The 22,329-nt window shown below is 41.0% G+C and overlaps 1 long non-coding RNA gene across 1 annotated transcript; it reads right to left on the bottom strand.

Annotated features, from left to right (window-relative positions):
- Positions 1 to 663: 663 nt before the first annotated feature.
- On the bottom strand, positions 664 to 11,034 carry LOC116570511. The gene is made up of 3 exons (XR_004277460.1): positions 10,861 to 11,034; positions 10,556 to 10,676; positions 664 to 707 (listed from the first exon to the last, which is right to left on the bottom strand). It is a non-coding gene; the product is annotated as an uncharacterized LOC116570511 (long non-coding RNA).
- Between the last annotated feature and the right edge of the window lie 11,295 nt (positions 11,035 to 22,329).

The following is a 22,329-nucleotide window of genomic DNA, read 5'->3' as shown; positions in this document are numbered from 1 at the left end:
TTCCTTCCTTCCTTCCTTTCTTTCTCTTTCTCTTTTCTTTTCTTTCTTTTTTTGTCACTGCTTGTAGAGCACACCTCAGAGTCTACTGGGAGCCTGTTTTTACTACACAGTTTTTCCAAAGACCCAGGGCAAAGGCCACATCATTTTAATGTGGAAATTAATGAAGGAAATGACTCTTTTGAGCAAGTACCAGATAAAGTTAGTGATTTACAAAGGCTTTTATCAGACTCCTGATGGCTTTTACAGAGTGGAACACTACATGACCCCAGTGATTTGTTTTCATTTACAAAGGTGCAGAGGCTTTGAATTTAAAAATGGAACGTTTTCTTCTTGTGGCAAATGTAAACAATTTAACATCCATTTCCCATCCAGCTATTCTACCAGTTCAAAAGAGTTTATATGAGTCTTATCTGTATTATATTTCCTGCTGATTGGCAGCACCTCCTCCTTCAGCTGGGAAGCCAAAAATGTGTTAAACATAATGAGCGGTTACAGGGTGCTGAAAACTATACTTACCGTTTCTTATTCTCGCAGAGTTGGTGCTGCCATATTGATTTATGCCTGGGAAGTATTTTATGGAAACACACAACAAAAGCTTCAGATTATTTTGTCAACAAGAATACACAGTTTACCTTATCTTCAAAGTCCCCATGTATTACTGATTTGAACAGTTCCATATTCCGTGCTTGCTGAGATCTTTGTGAGCCCTGGAGGAGATATGCATTGGATACAGTAATTCACCATAAGAGTTAAAGGCACCCAAAATGTCACAGAGCTGGTTTTCTAGGCCGGACAAAGAATTCTGGGGGAGCCATGAACAGTCTGGAGAACAAATTGTGGCTCTTCCAGGCTGACTTAGAGTCAGTTTACTGAACCCCAGAGACCCCTTTTTTTTTTTCTTCCAGAATGCAGAAGACATTTATTTGGCATATTGTTTGAGGGTCTTAAGTTTCTTTCTCACATTCAAGGCCTGGACAGTTGGAATGGGAAGAGGGAAAGAACAAAGACAGCCATCTAGACATTTCGTAGTGGAGCATCACGTTTATAAACACTCTCCTTGCCTTGTCCTAACAATACATTATGAACTGAGATAAAATACTAGATTATAAACTTGGACCACACTGTAAGGATGACAGGCAAGCATTATAGTTTTCTTTCCAAAATAAAACCTTAATTTGTTTTAAGATTACGTGACCAACAATTTCTGTTAAAGGTCCTTCCTCTAGCCACCATCCCAGAAATTTTCTCACTTTTCATTGGCTTTGCCACCCCACATTCCTTTACACTGTCTACCCTACACTCTGCCTGCAATTTTCACTCCACTCTCAAGCTTCAGTTTAATTGGACTTAATAAGTATATGGGTAGGGTATGTTATTTTTCAATAAATGCCCTGATTTTCTTATCAATAAACATCATGACTATCACCACTATCTAACAAATGGATGTTCATATTAAAGATAAGACATAATGTGAGGTAACTTTAGGACTAATTAATGAAGGATAGATGTAGATGTGCTTTCTGAGGCTCTCTAGGCAAAATCATTGGTAGACAGAGAATTATAGGTGTCCCAGGTTCTAGTCCTTGACTAAGACGTGTAACCTCTTTGAGCCTCTACTTTAATCACCAATTAAATGGGGGTATGGAGCTGAGAACTTGGAAAGTCTGTGATTCCTGAAAGGATTTTTTTAAGCTTTTAAGCTATGTGTTTTTAGGAAGCTGACCATGACCTCAAAAATTGCTTCCTGGCTATTAGATGTCCTTGCTATGAGGAGTGCAAAGTGTTTTACTAGAATACACATGTACTTACCTTCATATTAATATTTTACATCATTGAGTGCTATTGGCTCACCAAGAGTTCACCCATCAGATAACTTCTCATTCATTAGCCAACACAGCAGTGCAGTGGGTAACAGTATAAACAGTATAAACAGTTTATAAACAGTATAACAGTATAAACGGCCACTTGCAGTATAGTGACATTCCAGAGAGCAAATAGAATGGGGCATATGATGGACAAATAAATGGTAAACTGAAGTTCACCAACCAGAAATTTTAACTGACAATTAACAGCAGTTTCCTAGACTCCTGTTCTTGTCTCTATACCATGATACCTGCCTTCTTTTTCTTTCTCTGTACAAAAAAAATACACTGATTTCCTGTCCCTGTATTCACATATGGTTTCCATTTGAGAGGTCATCGGTTATTTGGACAATGATAACAAGATATTTCATTAAAAAGCAATCTTCAAATACTGAGCAACTCCAGAGATGGAATACACTCATTAATTTCATTTGATGATATGCAGTGTATATACACAGTTATAGCTGGAGGAGGAGGCATACCATTTCCCCAGCCTCATAAACCCAGCCTCAGATATAAGATTATGTTTCAAGAAAGTATAAGTTCATTTAAGAGATATATGCAAAACAAGGGGCCTGGGTGGCTCAGTTGGTTAAGCATCTGCCCTTGGGTCAGGTCATGATCAGCCTCGCATCCAGCTCCTTGCTCAGCAGGAGTCTGCTTCTCCCTTTACTTCTCCCCCTCCCCCAACTCGTGCTCTCTTTCTCTCTTTCTAATAAATAAAATATTAAAACATTTTTCAGGAGATTCTGAGTCAAGATGGCGGAGAAGTAGCAGGCTGAGACTGCTTCAGCTAGCCGGAGATCAGCTAGATAGCTTATCTAAAGATTGCAAACACCTGAAAATCCATGGGCAGATCGAAGAGAAGAAGAGCAGCAATTCTGGAAACAGGAAAACAACCACTTTCTGAAAGGTAGGACCGGCGGAGAAGTGAATCCAAAGCGACGGGAAGATAGACCCCGGGGGGAGGGGCCGGCTCCCGGCAAGCGGCGGAGCAACGGCGCACAAAATCAGGACTTTTAAAAGTCTGTTCCGCTGAGGGACATCGCTCCAGAGGCTAAACCGGGGCGAAGCCCACGCGGGTTCAGCGTGGCCTCAGGTCCCGCAGGGTCACAGAACGATCGGGGGTGTCTGAGTGTCGCAGACCTTGCGGGTATTGGAACGGGAAAGCCGGCTACAGAGACAGAGCCGACAGTAAGCTCACAGCTCGGTGTTACCTTGAACTGGTCGCAGGCTCGGTGAGCTCGGAGCGCGGCCGGAGGTCAGGCAGTCGGGAGTAACTGGCGCTGTTCTCTGAGGGGGCACTGAGGAGTGGGGCCCTGGGCTCTCGGCTCCTCCGGGCCGGAGACCAGGAGGCCGCCATTTGTATTCCCGTCCTCCGGAACTCTACGGAAAGCGCTCAGGGAACAAAAGCTCCTGAAAGCAAACCCGAGCGGATTACTCACCCCGGCCCCGGGTAAGGGCGGTGTCATTCCACCTGGGGCAAAGACACTTGAGAATCACTACAACAGGCCCCTCCCCCAGAAGATCAACAAGAAATCCAGCCGACACCAAGTTCACCTACCAAGGAGTGCGGTTTCAATACCAAGGAGAGCAGCAGAATTCCAGAGGAGGAGAAAGCCAAGCACGGAACTCATGGCTTTTTCCCTGTGATTTTTTTTTTAGTCTTGCAGTTAATTTAATTTTTTTTTTCTTTTTTTTTTTTTTTTCTCGCCTTCGGGTAAAAATTTTTTTTTTTTTAACTGTTACCTTTTTCTTTTTTAACGATTTTTTACTAGTTTATCTAATATATATATTTTTTCTTTTTTACATTTTTCTTAGGTGTTTTCTTTTTTTTTTTTAATTCTTTTCTTTTCCTTTTTTTTCTTTCTTCCTTTTTGAACCTCTTTTTATCCCCTTTCTCCCCCCTCACGATTTTGGATCTCTTCTAATTTGGTTAAAGCATTTTTTCCTGGGGTTGTTGCCACCCTTTTAGTATTTTACTTGCTCCTTCATATACTCTTATCTGGACAAAATGACAAGACGGAAAAATTCAACACAAAAAAAAGAACAAGAGGCAGTACCGAAGGCTAGGGACCTAATCAATACAGACATTGGTAATATGTCAGATCTAGAGTTCAGAATGACAATTCTCAAGGTTCTAGCCGGGCTCGAAAAAGGCATGGAAGATATTAGAGAAACCCTCTCAAGAGATATAAAAGCCCTTTCTGGAGAAATAAAAGAACTAAAATCTAACCAAGTTGAAATCAAAAAAGCTATTAATGAGGTGCAATCAAAAATGGAGGCTCTCACTGCTAGGATAAATGAGGCAGAAGAAAGAATTAGTGATATAGAAGACCAAATGACAGAGAATAAAGAAGCTGAGCAAAAGAGGGACAAACAGCTACTGGACCACGAGGGGAGAATTCGAGAGATAAGTGACACCATAAGACGAAACAACATTAGAATAATTGGGATTCCAGAAGAAGAAGAAAGAGAGAGGGGAGCAGAAGGTATACTGGAGAGAATTATTGGGGAGAATTTCCCCAATATGGCAAAGGGAACGAGCATCAAAATTCAGGAGGTTCAGAGAACGCCCCTCCAAATCAATAAGAATAGGCCCACACCCCGTCACCTAATAGTAAAATTTACAAGTCTCAGTGACAAAGAGAAAATCCTGAAAGCAGCCCGGGAAAAGAAGTCTGTAACATACAATGGTAAAAATATTAGATTGGCAGCTGACTTATCCACAGAGACCTGGCAGGCCAGAAAGAGCTGGCATGATATTTTCAGAGCACTAAACGAGAAAAACATGCAGCCAAGAATACTATATCCAGCTAGGCTATCATTGAAAATAGAAGGAGAGATTAAAAGCTTCCAGGACAAACAAAAACTGAAAGAATTTGCAAATACCAAACCAGCTCTACAGGAAATCTTGAAAGGGGTCCTCTAAGCAAAGAGAGCCTACAAGTGGTAGATCAGAAAGGAACAGAGACCATATACAGTAACAGTCACCTTACAGGCAATACAATGGCACTAAATTCATATCTCTCAATAGTTACCCTGAATGTTAATGGGCTAAATGCCCCTGTCAAAAGACACAGGGTATCAGAATGGATAAAAAAACAAAACCCATCTATATGTTGCCTCCAAGAAACTCATTTTAAGCCCGAAGACACCTCCAGATTTAAAGTGAGGGGGTGGAAAAGAATTTACCATGCTAATGGACATCAGAAGAAAGCAGGAGTGGCAATCCTTATATCAGATCAATTAGATTTTAAGCCAAAGACTATAATAAGAGATGAGGAAGGACACTATATCCTACTCAAAGGGTCTGTCCAACAAGAAGATTTAACGATTTTAAATATCTATGCCCCCAACGTGGGAGCAGCCAACTATATAAACCAATTAATAACAAAATCAAAGAAAGACATCAACAATAATACAATAATAGTAGGGGACTTTAACACTCCCCACACTGAAATGGACAGATCATCCAAGCAAAAGATCAGCAAGGAAATAAAGGCCTTAAACGACACACTGGACCAGATGGACATCACAGATATATTTAGAATATTTCATCCCAAAGCAACAGAATACACATTCTTCTCTAGTGCACATGGAACATTCTCCAGAATAGATCACATCCTCGGTCCTAAATCAGGACTCAACCGGTATCAAAAGATTGGAATCATTCCCTGCATATTTTCAGACCACAATGCTCTAAAGCTAGAACTCAACCACAAAAGGAAGTTTGGAAAGAACCCAAATACATGGAGACTAAACAGCATCCTTCTAAAGAATGAATGGGTCAACCGGGAAATTAAAGAAGAATTGAAAAAAATCATGGAAACAAATGATAATGAAAATACAACGGTTCAAAACCTGTGGGACACAACAAAGGCAGTCCTGAGAGGAAAATATAGAGCGGTACAAGCCTTTCTCAAGAAACAAGAAAGGTCTCAGGTACACAACCTAACCCTACACCTAAAGGAGTTGGAGAAAGAACAAGAAAGAAACCCTAAGCCCAGCAGGAGAAGAGAAATCATAAAGATCAGTGCAGAAATCAATGAAATAGAAACCAAAAAAGCAATAGAACAAATCAACAAAACTAGGAGCTGGTTCTTTGAAAGAATTAATAAAATTGATAAACTCCTGGCCCGACTTATCAAAAAGAAAAGAGAAAGGACCCAAATAAATAAAATCATGAATGAAAGAGGAGAGATCACAATTAAAACCAAAGAAATACAAACTATTATAAGAACATACTATGAGCAACTCTACGCCAATAAATTTGACAATCTGGAAGAAATGGATGCATTCCTAGAAACATATAAACTACCACAACTGAACCAGGAAGAAATAGAAAGCCTGAACAGACCCATAACCAGTAAGGAGATTGAAACAGTCATTAAAAATCTCCAAACAAACAAAAGCCCAGGGCAGACGGCTTCCCGGGGGAATTCTACCAAACATTTAAAGAAGAACTAATTCCTATTCTCCTGAAACTGTTCCAAAAAATAGAAATGGAAGGAAAACTTCCAAACTCATTTTATGAGGCCAGCATCACCTTGATCCCAAAACCAGACAAGGATCCCACCAAAAAAGAGAGCTATAGACCGATATCCTTGATGAACACAGATGCGAAAATACTCAACCAAATACTAGCCAATAGGATTCAACAGTACATTAAAAAGATTATTCACCACGACCAAGTGGGATTTATTCCAGGGCTGCAAGGTTGGTTCAACATCCGCAAATCAGTCAATGTGATACAACACATCAATAAAAGAAAGAACAAGAACCATATGATACTCTCAATAGATGCTGAAAAAGCATTTGACAAAGTACAGCATCCCTTCCTGATCAAAACTCTTCAAAGTGTAGGGATAGAGGGCACATACGTCAATATCATCAAAGCCATCTATGAAAAACCCACCGCAAATATCATTCTCAATGGAGAAAAACTGAAAGCTTTTCCGCTAAGGTCAGGAACACGGCAGGGATGTCCATTATCACCACTGCTATTCAACATAGTACTAGAGGTCCTAGCGTCAGCAATCAGACAACAAAAGGAAATTAAAGGCATCCAAATCGGCAAAGAAGAAGTCAAATTATCACTCTTCGCAGGTGATATGATACTATATGTGGAAAACCCAAAAGACTCCACTCCAAAACTGCTAGAACTTGTACAGGAATTCAGTAAAGTGTCAGGATATAAAATCAATGCACAGAAATCAGTTGCATTTCTCTACACCAACAGCAAGACAGAAGAAAGAGAAATTAAGGAGTCAATCCCATTTACAATTGCACCCAAAACCATAAGATACCTAGGAATAAACCTATCCAAAGAGGCACAGGATCTATACTCAGAAAACTATAAAGTACTCATGAAAGAAATTGAGGAAGACACAAAGAAATGGAAAAATGTTCCATGCTCCTGGATTGGAAGAATAAATATTGTGAAAATGTCTATGCTACCTAAAGCAATCTACACATTTAATGCAATTCCTATCAAAGTACCATCCATCTTTTTCAAAGAAATGGAACAAATAATGCTAAAATTTATATGGAACCAGAAAAGACCTCGAATAGCCAAAGGGATATTGAAAAAGAAAGCCAACATTGGTGGCATCACAATTCCGGACTTCAAGCTCTATTACAAAGCTGTCGTCATCAAGACAGCATGGTACTGGCACAAAAACAGACACATAGATCAATGGAACAGAATATAGAGCCCAGAAATAGACCCTCAACTCTATGGTCAACTAATCTTCGACAAAGCAGGAAAGAATGTCCAATGGAAAAAAGACAGCCTCTTCAATAAATGGTGCTGGGAAAATTGGACAGCCACATGCAGAAAAATGAAATTGGACCATTTCCTTACACCACACACAAAAATAGACTCAAAATGGATGAAGGACCTCAATGTGCGAAAGGAATCCATCAAAATCCTTGAGGAGAGCACAGGCAGCAACCTCTTTGACCTCTGCCGCAGCAGCATCTTCCTAGGACAACGCAAAAGGCAAGGGAAGCAAGGGCAAAAATGAACTATTGGGATTTCATCAAGATCAAAAGCTTTTGCACAGCAAAGGAAACAGTTAACAAAATCAAAAGACAACTAACAGAATGGGAGAAGATATTTGCAAACGACATATCAGATAAAGGACTAGTGTCCAGAATCTATAAAGAACTTAGCAAACTCAACACCCAAAGAACAAATAATCCAATCAAGAAATGGGCAGAGGACATGAACAGACATTTCTGCAAAGAAGACATCCAGATGGCCAACAGACACATGAAAAAGTGCTCCATATCACTCGGCATCAGGGAAATACAAATCAAAACCACAATGAGATATCACCTCACACCAGTCAGAATGGCTAAAATCATCAAGTCAGGAAATGACAGATGCTGGCGAGGATGCGGAGAAAGGGGAACCCTCCTACATTGTTGGTGGGAATGCAAGCTGGTGCAGCCACTCTGGAAAACAGCATGGAGGTTCCTCAAAGTGTTGAAAATAGAACTGCCCTATGACCCAGCAATTGCACTATTGGGTATTTACCCTAAAGATACAAACATAGTGATCCAAAGGGGCACATGCACCCGAATGTTTATAGCAGCAATGTCCACAATAGCCAAACTATGGAAAGAACCTAGATGTCCATCAACAGATGAATGGATCAAGAAGATGTGGTATACATACACAATGGAATACTATGCAGCCATCAAAAGAAATGAAATCTTGCCATTTGCGACAACATGGATGGAACTAGAGCGTATCATGCTTAGCGAAATAAGTAAAGCAGAGAAAGACAACTATCATATGATCTCCCTGATATGAGGAAGTGGTGATGCAACATGGGGACTTAAGTGGGTAGGAGAAGAATAAATGAAACAAGATGGGATTGGGAGGGAGACAAACCATAAGTGACTCTTAATCTCACAAAACAAACTGAGGGTTGCTGGGGGAGGGGGTTTGGGAGAAGGGGGTGGGATTATGGACACTGGGGAAGGTATGTGCTTTGGTGAGTGCTGTGAAGTGTGTAAACCTGGTGATTCACAGACCTGTACCCCTGGGGATAAAAATATATGTTTATAAAAAAAAATAAAAAAATTAATTAAAAAAAAAAAAAAGAAAATACAGGATATTGCAATATAGACCATCCAAAATCCAGTCAGAAGTTAATTCTAACCTTGAAAACAAGGATTTACCAACAGGACATGATCGTTACGGAGTGGGCCCAGTTGAAATTTGGTCTTAGAATCAGAATCATGGATTTCTTATAAACCAGTCACGTTTTTGGTCATCATGCAGAAGTGGCTGGTTGGGAACATTTCAAGAGTGTTCAGTTCAGAGCACTTTTATCTAAGCCCCTACATAGTACCCTGGGGGAAAAATTGAAAAATGTGCCTCATTAGAAATAATCTCAATGAGATGCGTGGATAAAAGTGAAATTTTTTAATGGAGTCAAATGTGATTTAATAGCTTATTTTAATCCTAGACATTATTTTCTACATTTTCAAGTCGGATTATATTACCTTTTATATAGGATATGGTTAGCTTGAACTGTGTAAGTTTCTGATACAAAAACATTCACTAAATTGTGATCAAATGACATTAACTGTGACAAAGGACATTAACTGATCTTTGTCATTTGTTGATACTTGCTTTGTATTTTGTTAGTAAATTTTATGCATTAAAAGGACTGTTTATGGGGACGCCTGGGTGGTTCAGTTGGGTAAGCGTCTGCCTTTGGCTCAGGTCATCATTTCAGAGTCCTGGGATAGAGCCCTGCAGAAGGCTCCCTGCTCAGTGGGGAGCCTGCTTCTCCCTCTGCTTCCTGCTCTCCCTGCTTGTGTTTTCTGTCTCTCTGTGTCAAATAAATAAATAAAATATTTTTAAAAAGACAAAAAAAAAAAAAGATATACACTAAGTGTACATTTTGCTTCTTACCAAGACACTAGTCCTCTGAGCATTAAATTCAAATTATATGCCCAAAGAATATCTGTTAAAACAGTGAATGGGTAAGTGAATAAGTTGCCTCTATATTAATATATAGTTGACCCTTGAACACAGGTTTGAACTGCACAGGTCCACTTACATGTGGTTTTTTAACATAGTACAGTACTGCCACTGTATTTTCTCTTTCCTGTAATTTTCTTAATAACATTTTCTTTTCTCCAGCTTATTTTATTGTCAGAATACTGCATATAGTACATGTAAAATACAAATATGTGTTAACCAAATGTTTATGGTATCAGTAAAGCTTCCAGGCAACAGTGGTATATTAACAAAGTTCCAGTGCAGTCTAAAATTATACATGGATTTTTGACTGTGAAAAAATCATGAATGCCCCTAATTTCCACATTGTTCAAGGGTCAACTGTATATTGCACTGGTCACTGACTAGTGCGTGATGTTTATTATGTAGTCTACTTACCAAAGTTGGAAAGTTGGAGAAATAATATTAGTATGTCTCATATGATTTTTTTTTCTTTATCTGTTTGTTTTCTTCTCCAATGACAGACCAATAGGCTTTTCAGGTATACAATTTTTTTTAGGCGTCTTTGAGATTTAAAACTATACAGAGCTTTCCTAAAATGTCATTCTGTTAGATAGATAACCTGATGCCTCATGCACATCTGATGGAGACAACTATTAGGTTCATTTATACCAGTTACTGGCTGGACTGGTGCCATAGAGCTAATTACTTTGTTTTCCTTGATATAAATGATGGAATGGGGTCCACATCATCTCCCGGTTCCCTCATGGCATTAATATCCTGTGGTTCTATGAAAGCAGCAACTCCACAGACAGAATGGTCTTTGTTCACTGTAATATGTAATGGGGAAAAAATATAGCATTTATCCATGGTTATCTTTGCATAGTGGGATAATCGATAATTTTTAACTTATTATTTAAATTTTTGGTAAGAACGTTTTTACAATGAACATTCATGATTTTATAATCAAATGAGACAAACTTTATTTTGTTTTATTTTAAGAAAAAAAAATACCTGGGGCTTTGGGTGGCTCAGTCAGTAAGCATCTTTGGCTCAGGTCATGATCCCGGAGTCCTGCTCCCTGCTCACCAAGAAGCCTGTGAGAATTCTTCCTCTTCTACTCCCCCTGCTTGTGTTCTCTCTCTTGCTGCATCTCTGTCAAAAAACCAAAAACCAAACCAAAACAAACAAAACAAAGCAAAAAACTAAAGAAAGAAAAACAAAAGGCATTAATAGTATTAGTTTTTGTATTCAGGTCTAGAGCCATGCTTTTCAGACTTTTCTGGATCCCATACTGGAGGTCCTGATTCAGTAACTCAGAATGAGCCCTGCACATTTGCGTTTTAGCAAGCTCCAAGATCACACTTTGTGGAACCTGCGTCTAATAGTGAAGCATCATATGGATATAGTGCTTTGAGTCAATCATAGTGGTAATTATTCCTTATCTGTGACTACCACACTTACAAGGAAAATCTTCTGCATCAAAAAGTATTTAACTGGGAGTTCCTGGTGGCATAGTCAGTTAAGCGTCTGACTCGGTTTCAGCTCAGGTCATGATCTCAGGGTTGTGAGATCGAGCTCCAAGTCAGGCTCCATGCTCAGCTCAGACTCTGCTTGGGACTCTCTCTCCCTGGCACTCTGCTTTCCCCAACCCTATGCGCTCTCTCTCGCTCTCTCTCTCAAATAAACAAATAAATCTTAAAAAACAAAAGAAAAAAAAAAAAAACAACGTAAGGATCATCTAGGGCTAAAGAATTACCAAAGACTCAGCTTCACTGAAAAATCGTGTTTCCACACCAGATGGCACTTAAATAACCCAAAACGGGCAGCTCACTATTCCAGTTTATTCCGTTTGGGTCCTGAAGACCCAGGATTCTCCAAAACTGCACACCAAGAAAACACAGACTGATATTTACACTCACTGGTCAGTGGTTTGGAACAGATCTTTTTCTGGAACTTTGGTACTAGAACACATTCTCTGTAATGGAATTATGGGTCATACCTCAACAATGGATTAGCTGGTCAGTGAACGGAACTGACTGTTTCATCATCAGGGTTCCCTTGAAATGTCAAAAAAGAAAAACTCAAAGGGAAAGAGCGAGAAAGGAAATGGCTTCCTAGGGCCCTCAATATTAACTTATTAAGGGCTAAAGTTTGTGTGATGAATTCTGACTTCATTATGATTTTGTTGATTTGACCACATTACTGAGGTCTAAATGACAGAAGAAAGGAGAAATGGATCTTCCAGCCACAAAATGCTTTCAATTTTTAAGTCCTCATTTCAGAAGCAGCAAAAATAATAATATTTATTGTTTTTTCAGTACTTATGATCAGAATGTTTGTTTCTCCCTAAGTTCCTATGTTGAAGCCCTGACTAATCTCCATTGTGATGGCATTTGGGGATGGAAACTCTGGGAGGTAAATAAGGTTAGGTGAGGCCATGAGGATGGAGTACTCATGATAGTGGCCTTGTAAGAGGACACAGTGAGATCAGTCTCTCCATGCTCAGGCACCGAAGAAAGGCCATGTAAGGACAGAGGGAGAAGGTGGCCATATGCAAGTCAGGAACTAAATCGAATGATCTCTTGAGCTTGGATTTCCCAGTCTACAGAATGTTGAGAAATAAATTTCTGCTGTTTAAGCCACCCAACCTGTGGTATTATGTTACAGCAGCCTGAATACGGCACTGTTAAGACAGTGCTTAAGTGCATTGTCCGATTTAGTCATCCCCACATGGCTACTTTAAAGAAGAAACTCCAAATCACCAAAATATTTTACTGATTTCAGGGTCAGTGTCACTTTGGCAACAGTGTTCTTTTATGTCTCACCGTAGGCTAACAGCTAAAGGATCTTGGTACATATCTTAAGTGTGTGTGTGTGTGCGTGTGTGTGCGTGCAAGAACCTGTCGTGCTCATATGGGAGGTGTAAGGTGTGTTTTGAGCTCCTGAGCCTGCAGTGGGGCAGATACTGGATTCACTTTATTGAGCATTTAATTCTCTCCCATTTTCCTCTAAGCAGTTCTCTGTCTCCACATTATTCCCAGAGGGGAAAAAGAAAGGATGCAGGAAGAGGGGGAAAGGAAGAGAAAAGAAAACCAAGAGTGAAAATAGAAGACACCTGGGTGGCTCAGTTGACCATCCAACTCTTCATTTCACCTCAGGGTCATGAGATGGAGCCCCCCACCCACCCACCCACCCAGGCTCTGCGCTTCTCAGGAAGTCTGCTTAAGATTTTCTCTCTCCCTCCCCCTCTCCCCATCGCTCACGCGCTCTCTTTCCCTCTCAAAAAAAAAAAAAAAAAAAAAAAAAAAAGAGAGAGAGAGAGAAAGGGAGAGTGATAAGAGGGATTTCCCTCTCAAACAAACAAACAAACAAAAAAAGTGGGAGAGAAGAGAGCAAATGATGTAAAAGACCAAATAAAGAAGTAGAATTTAGAAGGAAGAAATGGAGTGACTTTGAGGATTGCTCCTTTCTCCTGCCCTGCCCTCTGCTCTGTCCCCAAATTCCCAGGCTGCTGCCAGACCCACCCCACACCTCTTGGATCCATTCCTTCACCCTGTGCCTGCTGAAGGTATCACCTCCCTCTCCAAGTTCTACCTCAGCACTCTGGCTAGAAGCTAAAATACAAGATTTCTGTTGCACCAAGAGACTATTAAAGAAAACACAAAAACCTACAAGGGATTTCCGATACTTTCCAATTCTTCAAAACCACAGCTCCTTACAGCCCTTCATGAGGCGGCCCTCCAGCATGTCTTCCCTCCCAGCTCCGGAGACCTTAAATGTATGCAGTACGGACACCAGGAGCCCTCTTCAGACTGAATTCCGAACTGCACATAGCACATCACCCCATTATGCATTCCATTCCTTGGGGCCTTATTTGGGAGATGAACATCGCTGAGGAAAGAGAGGCCGTTAGGGTACAGTATATTTCAAAACACAATTAAAATAAACTCTTCATGTGGAAATGTAAAAGGCATTTGTATTCTATTAAAGCCTTTGGCCTTACCAACTGCAGAGTGCTCTGTAACAAGGTCATTAGTAACCAGTCTAATGGGCAACAGGCATCAGCTGCACAAAAACAAACAGGGGCCCCAAACACCACAATAACTTCCCGTACCTACTCTTGTTCACTTGCTGAGCCCTCAAACATTGGGAGTTGCTGAAATACATAAAAGTGTAAGAGCTGGAGTCAATATTTACCAGCCTAAGTGAGTGATTTTATTTAGTGAGATGACTGAACCCCTTTGAATAAACACATCTTGCAGAGAACAACCCCAGGCAGGCACTGGGGGAAGGGCTAAGGCAGAACTGGTTCTGTCCTCAGGCTGGGGCTCAGAGACTGTAGAGGGGCCTTCTCTGGCCACTCACCTGCACTTCTCCGCCACCTAGGGCAAGAGATCCAGTCCAGACACAAGCTGGGAGAACTCTCCCCTCCAGCCTGCTCTGGCTTCTGAATTAATGGTTCTCCTCGTGTCACTGGAAGGTTTCATAAACACTCGTTCCTGGGCCCAGAGGTGCTGATTCGGTTAAGTGCAGGGTAGGGCCTGAGGATCTGCGTTTCTAACAAGCTGTTGGTTCTGGGAGCACACTGAGAACTCCTGGTCTAAGCCCAGTTCTGTGCGATAGAAGTGTAATGCAAGCCACAGGTGTAGTTTGAAATTTTTCGGTGGACATATTAAAAAAAAAAAGCAAACAGAAACAGATGATATTAAGTTTAATAATATATCCCAAATATAATTAATGTAACATAATCAATGTAAAAGTGACTGAAATATTTTATGCTTTTTTTTTTTTTTTGGTACTAAGTCTTCAAATGCCAGTATGTATTTTATACTTGCATCTCATCTCCATTTGGACTGGCCATATTTCAGCAACTCCACAGCTGCGTGTGGCTAGTGGTTGTTTTAGTGGTTGTGGCGGAGTTTGAGACTGTGCTCTGGGTATACAGAACCCAGGATCAGGATTTCCAGGACCTACAGCCATAAGCCTACCTCCAGAGCCCGAGTGTCCCCACAAGTGTGTGTCTTGCTGTTGGAATAGAATGCACAAACCCAGGCTCAAAGTTTGTCTTGGTGCTGGGAATGAGCTGAACAGGTGAAGAGTATTGGAATCAACTTGGACATAAGGGTTGGGGTGTCTGTACATATGAACATGAGGCCCCCTGAGGTGTGGGACTGAGGTGGAGGAGTGGAGAAAAGGGGCAAGCCCAGAGGGAAGGAGGGAGAGGCGAGAGAAGAAAAGGCAGAGAGGAAGAAAGGGAGAGAGGCAGAGAGGGAAGGAGAGAGAGCTATGATTGATTCTGTTGCAGCCTCGCTTCAGTTACAGAACAATCCATTCCCATGACACACCCTCAGTGAGTTTCGCAGAAAATTCTGGTGACCACCAGGTTTGTACTGTCTCACCTGTCTTCGGGACACTCCAGGACTCCTCAGAGGAGATACCTCATATGCCTTCCTGCTGCAGGGCTCTGCTTCCTGGCTTTTCTCCTTTCTTTTGCAAATGGCCTGGGGTCTAACCTGAAGGAGTGGTCATAAAGAGAATGATTACTTTTACACTGGCTGAAATGAGGAGAGGATTCTGTGAGGAGGGATTTATACATGAAAATCAATACCGGCATTGGAAAACATCCCCTTTTGCCCATATAAGTTCTGCCCAGAGGGTGCAGAGCTGGAATTAACCTGGATCATTTTATTATTATTATTATTATTACTATTACTATTTTTAATAAAGCTGCTTTATGATAGACTCTGATGTGAGCTCCCACTCTGCAGCTGCACCAGTGTGAAGGGAAGGAGCAAATAGTTTCATTTAAGAATTATCTTTTATCCCACTCGGTACTGTACCACTTCCACCCACCAAATCCTCCTGCAAGTCTCCAGAAAGTCAAAAGGAGAGAATGAAATTAAGCTTTTTATGAGCATAAACTCTATTTTCCAACATAATACGAACATTAGCAACATAAAAGACAATGAGCTCTTTACCTGATTTTATAGATTGTTTAATTTGTGATTTGCGATAATAAAAATTAGCTTTTGTATGGACGCTGTACTGAATGCTTACTGTCTGCCAGACTCCATGCTTGGTACTTTGCTTACTTCGCTAAATTTTTTCAACAATCCTGTCAGAAGAAATGAGACCCATGTCTTTAGGAGGGAATGAGTGCTTGATAGCCTTTCTCCTACCAAAGTCTTTTTGACTCTCCAAACTGTGCCATTTGCTGGATGGGAAAGATGGAATGGAGGGTTGCTCCTCATTGTCTAGAAGAGGTAGTGGAAGCCTCATGTATCTGTGCCAGTTATTGGGGCAAGCATCTGCCATTCTTTCCGTTAGAGCCTACAAAGATGGGGTGGTAAGAAATTGCTTTTGTGATAACCCAAGAGTCAGTCCTTGAATCCTCCATCATTCTCACACCTCACAACCAGTTCATTGATAAATCCCATTAGTTCTACATTTAACAATCTATCAGACTCTGGGAGTGTCTGGGTGGCTCAGTCAGTTGGCTGTCTGGCTCTTGGTTTTGGCTCAGGTGATGATCTCCGGGTGGTGGGATCAGGCCCCACATCAGTCAGGGAGTGTGCTAGAGATTCTCTCTCTCTCCCTTTGCCCCTACCCCCCAACTATGTGTGTGTGTGTGTGCTTTCTCTCTAAAATAAATAAGCTTTTAAAAAATAAAATATATCTGACTCTAAGAATGGTTCACTTCCACTAGTTTCCCCTCCACTGGTGTGGGAGGCTGCAATAAGGCTTGAGACGAGGACCAAACCAGGCCCTGACTTGTGCCTCCTTTAAAGTCTGAATAACCTAACAAAAGGTTTAGGACGGGAAAAGTTGAGTAGCACTGAGAAAGGGTCTGTTGTATGTGTTGTGCACTCACGTACGTGACTTCCCACATACTTGCTAAACAAATGAGAACAATTTGGTTGGGGTCAAAAGTTCGTTGCTGGTCCTTGCTGCCCTAATACTGCTCATAAATTACTTTCAGGTTTGCTGTATCAATACAGAACAGTTGTACTAGCATCAGCCATTTGGTGTCATGAGGTCTGCTTATAGTTAAACTTGAAACTTATTATGGGAACTCGTGGTTGTTTAACTGGACACAGATGTATTGTTTCTCCTATCATATATATATATAGCCTTAAAGCTTTGAATAAACTTAGCACTGTTGGACATCCTCCTCAGTGCTCCTCCGGCCCCCATCTCTTTGCCTCTTAACTTCTTTCCTTCATCCTCTTATCCTCACATTCCTGCTCGATTTGTCGTGCTGGCTGCGACAACTGGTCATTAACTTCTGCTCTCATCCCCATACAGACTCTGCTCCACACAGCAGCCAGAGTGAAACTTGAGTAAGTTATGTCCTACCCAGTGTGTGTTTAAGATTTTCCAGTGGCTTTCCATCTCATTCAGAGTAAGTCACATTCCTTGAAATGGCCTATAAGGCCCTACATGTTCTTCACACAGACACACACACAGACACACAGACACAGACACACACACACACTCTTCTGATTTCAGCTTCTTCCACTTCTATCCTTGCTCAACACCCTTCAACTACACTGTCTCTTCAAAGTCACCAAACACCCTCCAGCATCTAGGCCTTTGCAATGATGATTCCCTCTGCCTGGAACATATTTTCCTTGGTTAATAAAATAGTTCACTCCCTCACTTCTATCGAGTTTCCACCCAAATGTTTTCTTACCAGAGAGAATCCTGCCCAGACTATTATGTAAGAATAGCAATCTCTCATCCCTTATCTTCTCTGAGCTGCATTTCTCTATTTAAATATTTACTTGTTTCCTGTCCTTGTCTTTCTCATACTCCATCTTTCTGGTAAAGATAATAGTTCCATTGTGGTTTATTTGATACACCACCAAAACAGTTTCTGGAGTAGTTTCTACCAGGCAGAGGACACTCTGTAAATATTTGCCAGATGAATGAATGACAACCATTTGGGAAAACTAGAGATAGAAAAGGAGGCAATAAAGTGAATTTTAGGACAACCCATTGGGTGCCCAGACGGTAAGAGCCTCCCCCATTAGGAGCCAGTCCTGACAGAATCCCTCAAATACAAGTTCTGGGGAGTTTTGAGCACCACTTCCAACACTTTAGTGCTGACAACACTTTGTAAGCTTTTGTACATGGCATCCATGGCACTTGAATAAAACAAGAGCACTGCAGTTAACAATCCAATTGTTTCTCATGATTCTCCATATTGCTCAGACCTTAGAGGACCAGTTGGCACCAGAGTGGGACTTTGGGCACAGGTGGTCATTCCTCTTTCCATTAGCTATGCTGTCTCATCTGTCTGAATCCTTTGAGCAGAAAGATATCAAGAACTATTGGAAATTTTTAAATTTAGCCAAGTCTTTGTACCAGATGCGTCCTTCAAGGTAACTTTATACACCTTGAGCAGGGCCTGCTCATGGATTGGGCACTGGGCATAAAGCAGAGTTAGGGAAAGTTAGGGAAAGCTGATCTGCCACACAAGGGATAATTTGAACAAGGTTCAGCCTATAATTCAGCTCCTTCTATTCTGCTATATGATGTGAACCTAGCAGCCCTAAGGATGATAATGTTGCAGAAAGCCTCAGCCCTTCAAAATGGAATACAGACCAATTCAAATTGACACTTGCCAGCTGAAAAGCTAAAAACAGTGTTTACCTGCACAGACTCAGTCCCAGGCAATGTGGTAATTCCCATCTCTCTCTTTAACGTCGTCTGGCTTTGGGGATCTTGCCGTACATGCTGGGCTATCATTATTGGTTCAATTAACCAGTAATTTCTAAACCTTGATGTCATCTTGTTTGGTCCAGACACAGTTTCATAGCAGGTATGTGTGCCTCATGGGTCTGAAACACCAGCCTGTATCAGGAAAGCCTGGGAGGAAGGCTCCAGCCTCCCGGCTATATTAGAGTGTGTCTTTGGCTGCCATAGCAGAAGAATAGTCACAAAGGTAATATATTTTGGGAGCCTGCTGGAATGCTCAACTGACAAGAGCCCTGTTGAGATGATGTTCATTTCCCTGGGAGTTTTTCTGTTTACATGTGCCTTTACTCATCTTTCAGCTGAATCAGAAAAGCTGAATGGAAACTGCACTGTTTGAGAACACAAAATGGATTTTGATGCTTAAAAGGACTTTCATACAGAGAAACCCAGACTTAACAATCTTCATGTGTAATTCTAAAACCTTAGAATTGGGGAGTTGTCTGAGACTATAGAGATTGCTTCCTGTGTAGTCCAATATGGAAGTCACCAGCCAAAGTGATTTGGCTATTTACATTGCAATGTAAATTAATTTATTTCAAGTAAAATTAAAAATTCAGAAAAAAGTCTTTCAGTCACACCAGCTAGTCACAAGTCACACGAAGTTAGTGGCTACCATTATTTGGAACATAATGGAACATTATGTTGGAACATATGGAACATTAATGGAACATTTCCATTATTGCAGAAAGTTCTACTAGGCAGCACTACTTAGACTACTTCCCTCATTTTATAGAAAAGAAAACAAAGGCTTATAATGGTCAAGGTCAAGTGTCTTGCTTTCTTATCTTAAAGACAGTAGCTTGGCTGCTATCTTAGAAAAGATCCAGTTTGTCTTATTCTATCCTTTCATACTACCAGGCCATCTCCCATCTCTGATGATAGTGTCAAATATTATTCTAATAACATCCAGCACAAATACAAATTAAGGAAAGCAGGCTGGCAACATGGTTAGCCTATAACTGTCCAAGTATGAGTGATTACAAAGTGAAATTAAAATAGAGTCAGGAAATCCTGTCTTTTCCGTGAAACTCTGTAAGCCCAATAGGAAAAGAGGAGCAGTTTCCCCAATAGCACTGTGCCTACACCTGCAGCTCACAGGGCTGTGTTTGTTCCTACAGGACTTCATTTGTTATATAATTAACAAATGGTTTTTATCATGTTTCTTCAGAAGTGTATAATGAATGTCATGGGAGATTTCAATTGGATAAGGTACTCCAAGAAATATTCCCTCATACTATATATATAAGGCACATTTAGGAACATTTTGGTCATACCAACCAATAAGCAATAATGGCTACTCTCAGCTTGTATATAGCAGAAACTATTTTCAATGATCCTGTGATTCAAAGTTTACAGTACAGCCTAAGGTGTCAGAATTGAGTGGGCTCTGGTTCTGTGGTTAATGACTCTCCACACAAAGGATCCTGGAAAATCCTATGAAACCTGGATAATGTCTACATATAAGAATCTCTTTCTAGTCATTTGACTAGATTTGCCTAGGCACCACATTTAGGCCAAATGATGGCAAGCTAATACTACCCTTTTCAAAGTTGATGTAGAATTCAGGAAACTTCTAGAGCTCCTGAGGGTCAGGAACAGTATCCCTGTTCATCTATGTCACTTAACACTATGTCTGGAACACAGTATGTGTTCAGCTACTGTCCAGAAGGAAGGAAAGAAGGAAGGAAGGAAAAGAAGCTAACTTCAGAATCCCATCTAGCCTTTCAAGTGGAGAAGGAAATATATTGTGGGGAAATTTCATTGTTCTAATTTGGTCCCCTTTCTTCACATATATGGCTAAAGGCGATAATACCCCTAAAAGCAAACACCCCCACCCTTTTTTTTTGCCTGCTCAACATCCCTCCCATTAAGAGAACCTATCTCTTCCTTTAGCCACTACTTCCCTTCAGGCCATATGCATCAGCTGGAATTGATCCTACTCTTGGCTCTAGGAATGGATACTAGACCTGGGCCTGGCCAAAGAGATTAGTTAAATGTGAGCAAACTACTCAGAATCATCTCCAGAGATATCAAGAAAAATAAACTCTCTGCTGGTATCTTTAAGTTGGAGGAAAATAATCCTGGAACTGTTACTAGCCATCTTTGGTCTCTCACTCGCCAACTCAGAGCAAACAGCAGAGGCAAAAGATGCAGACGAACAGATGCATGTCATGGCTTGAACATCTAGAACCAACCTTGAACTTTTCAGTTACCTGAATTGATAAATTATTCTTTCTTCCCTCCATCCCCCAGCTCTTTTTGAGCCTGTTTTAAGTTTGGTTTCTGTTCCTTGGAGCAGAAAGAGTAATGATTAATATGAACACCAATTCCCAAAAATCTCTTTAGAAAGATTACCCCATGATTCTTGCAGCTATTACTAAAAGTGGTGACTTCCTCAGGCTAGAGAATGCTCTGGAAAGTGCACTTTTCCTCACATTTCCAGGCATGTCTGGCCTTCCTGGTAGAGACCCATTTCCAAGTAGATGTCCTCAGATCCCTACATGCTGTCTCCTCTGCTTACTCTCAAGCTCACAAATCAGACTTTTATTATGCTCTATGCAAGCCTTCTGCACTTACCTTTTCCCAGGTTTTAAATTTTCTGAACTCATCTCATGTCAGCTCAGCCCAGGAACAAGCAATGGGAAACAAAGATTTATGTGGCACAGTGTATTTTATATTTACTAACTGTTCTGTCATGGCATTTATCTGCATAAAAAGTTGGGTAATTCATGACTGGGTTGGCAACCGTGGCCTCCAGTGAGTAATGTTTCCTGCTCTATCTCAGAAAGATCGACAGCTTGGTAGATACCAACTCTCGGGTGCTCATAAATCTTCAAATATGCTCAGGACTTTTCTGTGGATAAAATGAAAATGAAAAGTAGCCTTACTAGGCAACAGTGGCCCACAGGAGCACACTGTATTATGATCACTCAGAAAGTACAAATTAGCTGCCTCCTGCCTTGAATAGAGAAAAATAGGAAGTGTTTTACTCTCAGGGCTTTCCTGGCAGGATCAGTTCTCCAGAGATGCATCAAGAAAGGAGGAGGGGTAGCTTGGAGCCCAGGTAGTTCCTTCTACTTCTGAGTTACTCCTACCTCCAGGGTGATGCAGGGTAACAAAGCAGACCATGGTTAACAGAGCCACAGTCCAAGGAGTCCTTGCTTTTCAACAATAGTGCCCAAAGAGAGAGAACCCTCTGGAGGCTTCCAGACAGAAGTCAAACATCTTTGCTCTAGCCTTTTTTCTCATGGGTAGCCATATCTGGGAGTAGCCTCAGCTTAAGGACTTCAGCAGTTTCTGGAAGAAAGACATACCTGGGCAAAGCCAAGTGGCTGTTATGAAAATAATTAGGTACTGCATTTGCCACACTCTAAGTGGTTCAGGAGGGATTGGCCTGAAGGTCTGTACAGGCATCTTCATCCTCTCATGAATGAGGAACAGGAAGCTGCAGACAGTTTTACTTCTTAGGAGCAAGTCTACAGTGTGGAATTCCTACAGTCCTATGTTTCCCCACTTAACAGAGTCTTCTGTTTCTTAATCCAACCATATTAGTTATCCTGCTGTCGGAATATTTGTTGCAGTTGCCTTGGGGGTACATTTTACAAGTAAGCTGCTTGTCAGAATGTTCAACAGGATAAGGAGCAGGAATACCAGTAAGCATCCAAGAAATTGATGTGTGACTGCTGTTTTACCCACTTGCTAATGAATTGTGGATGTATG

This window comes from Mustela erminea, chromosome 12 (assembly GCF_009829155.1).
Source record: "Mustela erminea isolate mMusErm1 chromosome 12, mMusErm1.Pri, whole genome shotgun sequence".
NCBI lineage: Eukaryota > Metazoa > Chordata > Mammalia > Carnivora > Mustelidae > Mustela > Mustela erminea.
The sequence above is the reverse complement of the archived record's forward strand: the minus strand, read 5'-3'. Positions and strand labels throughout refer to the sequence as shown.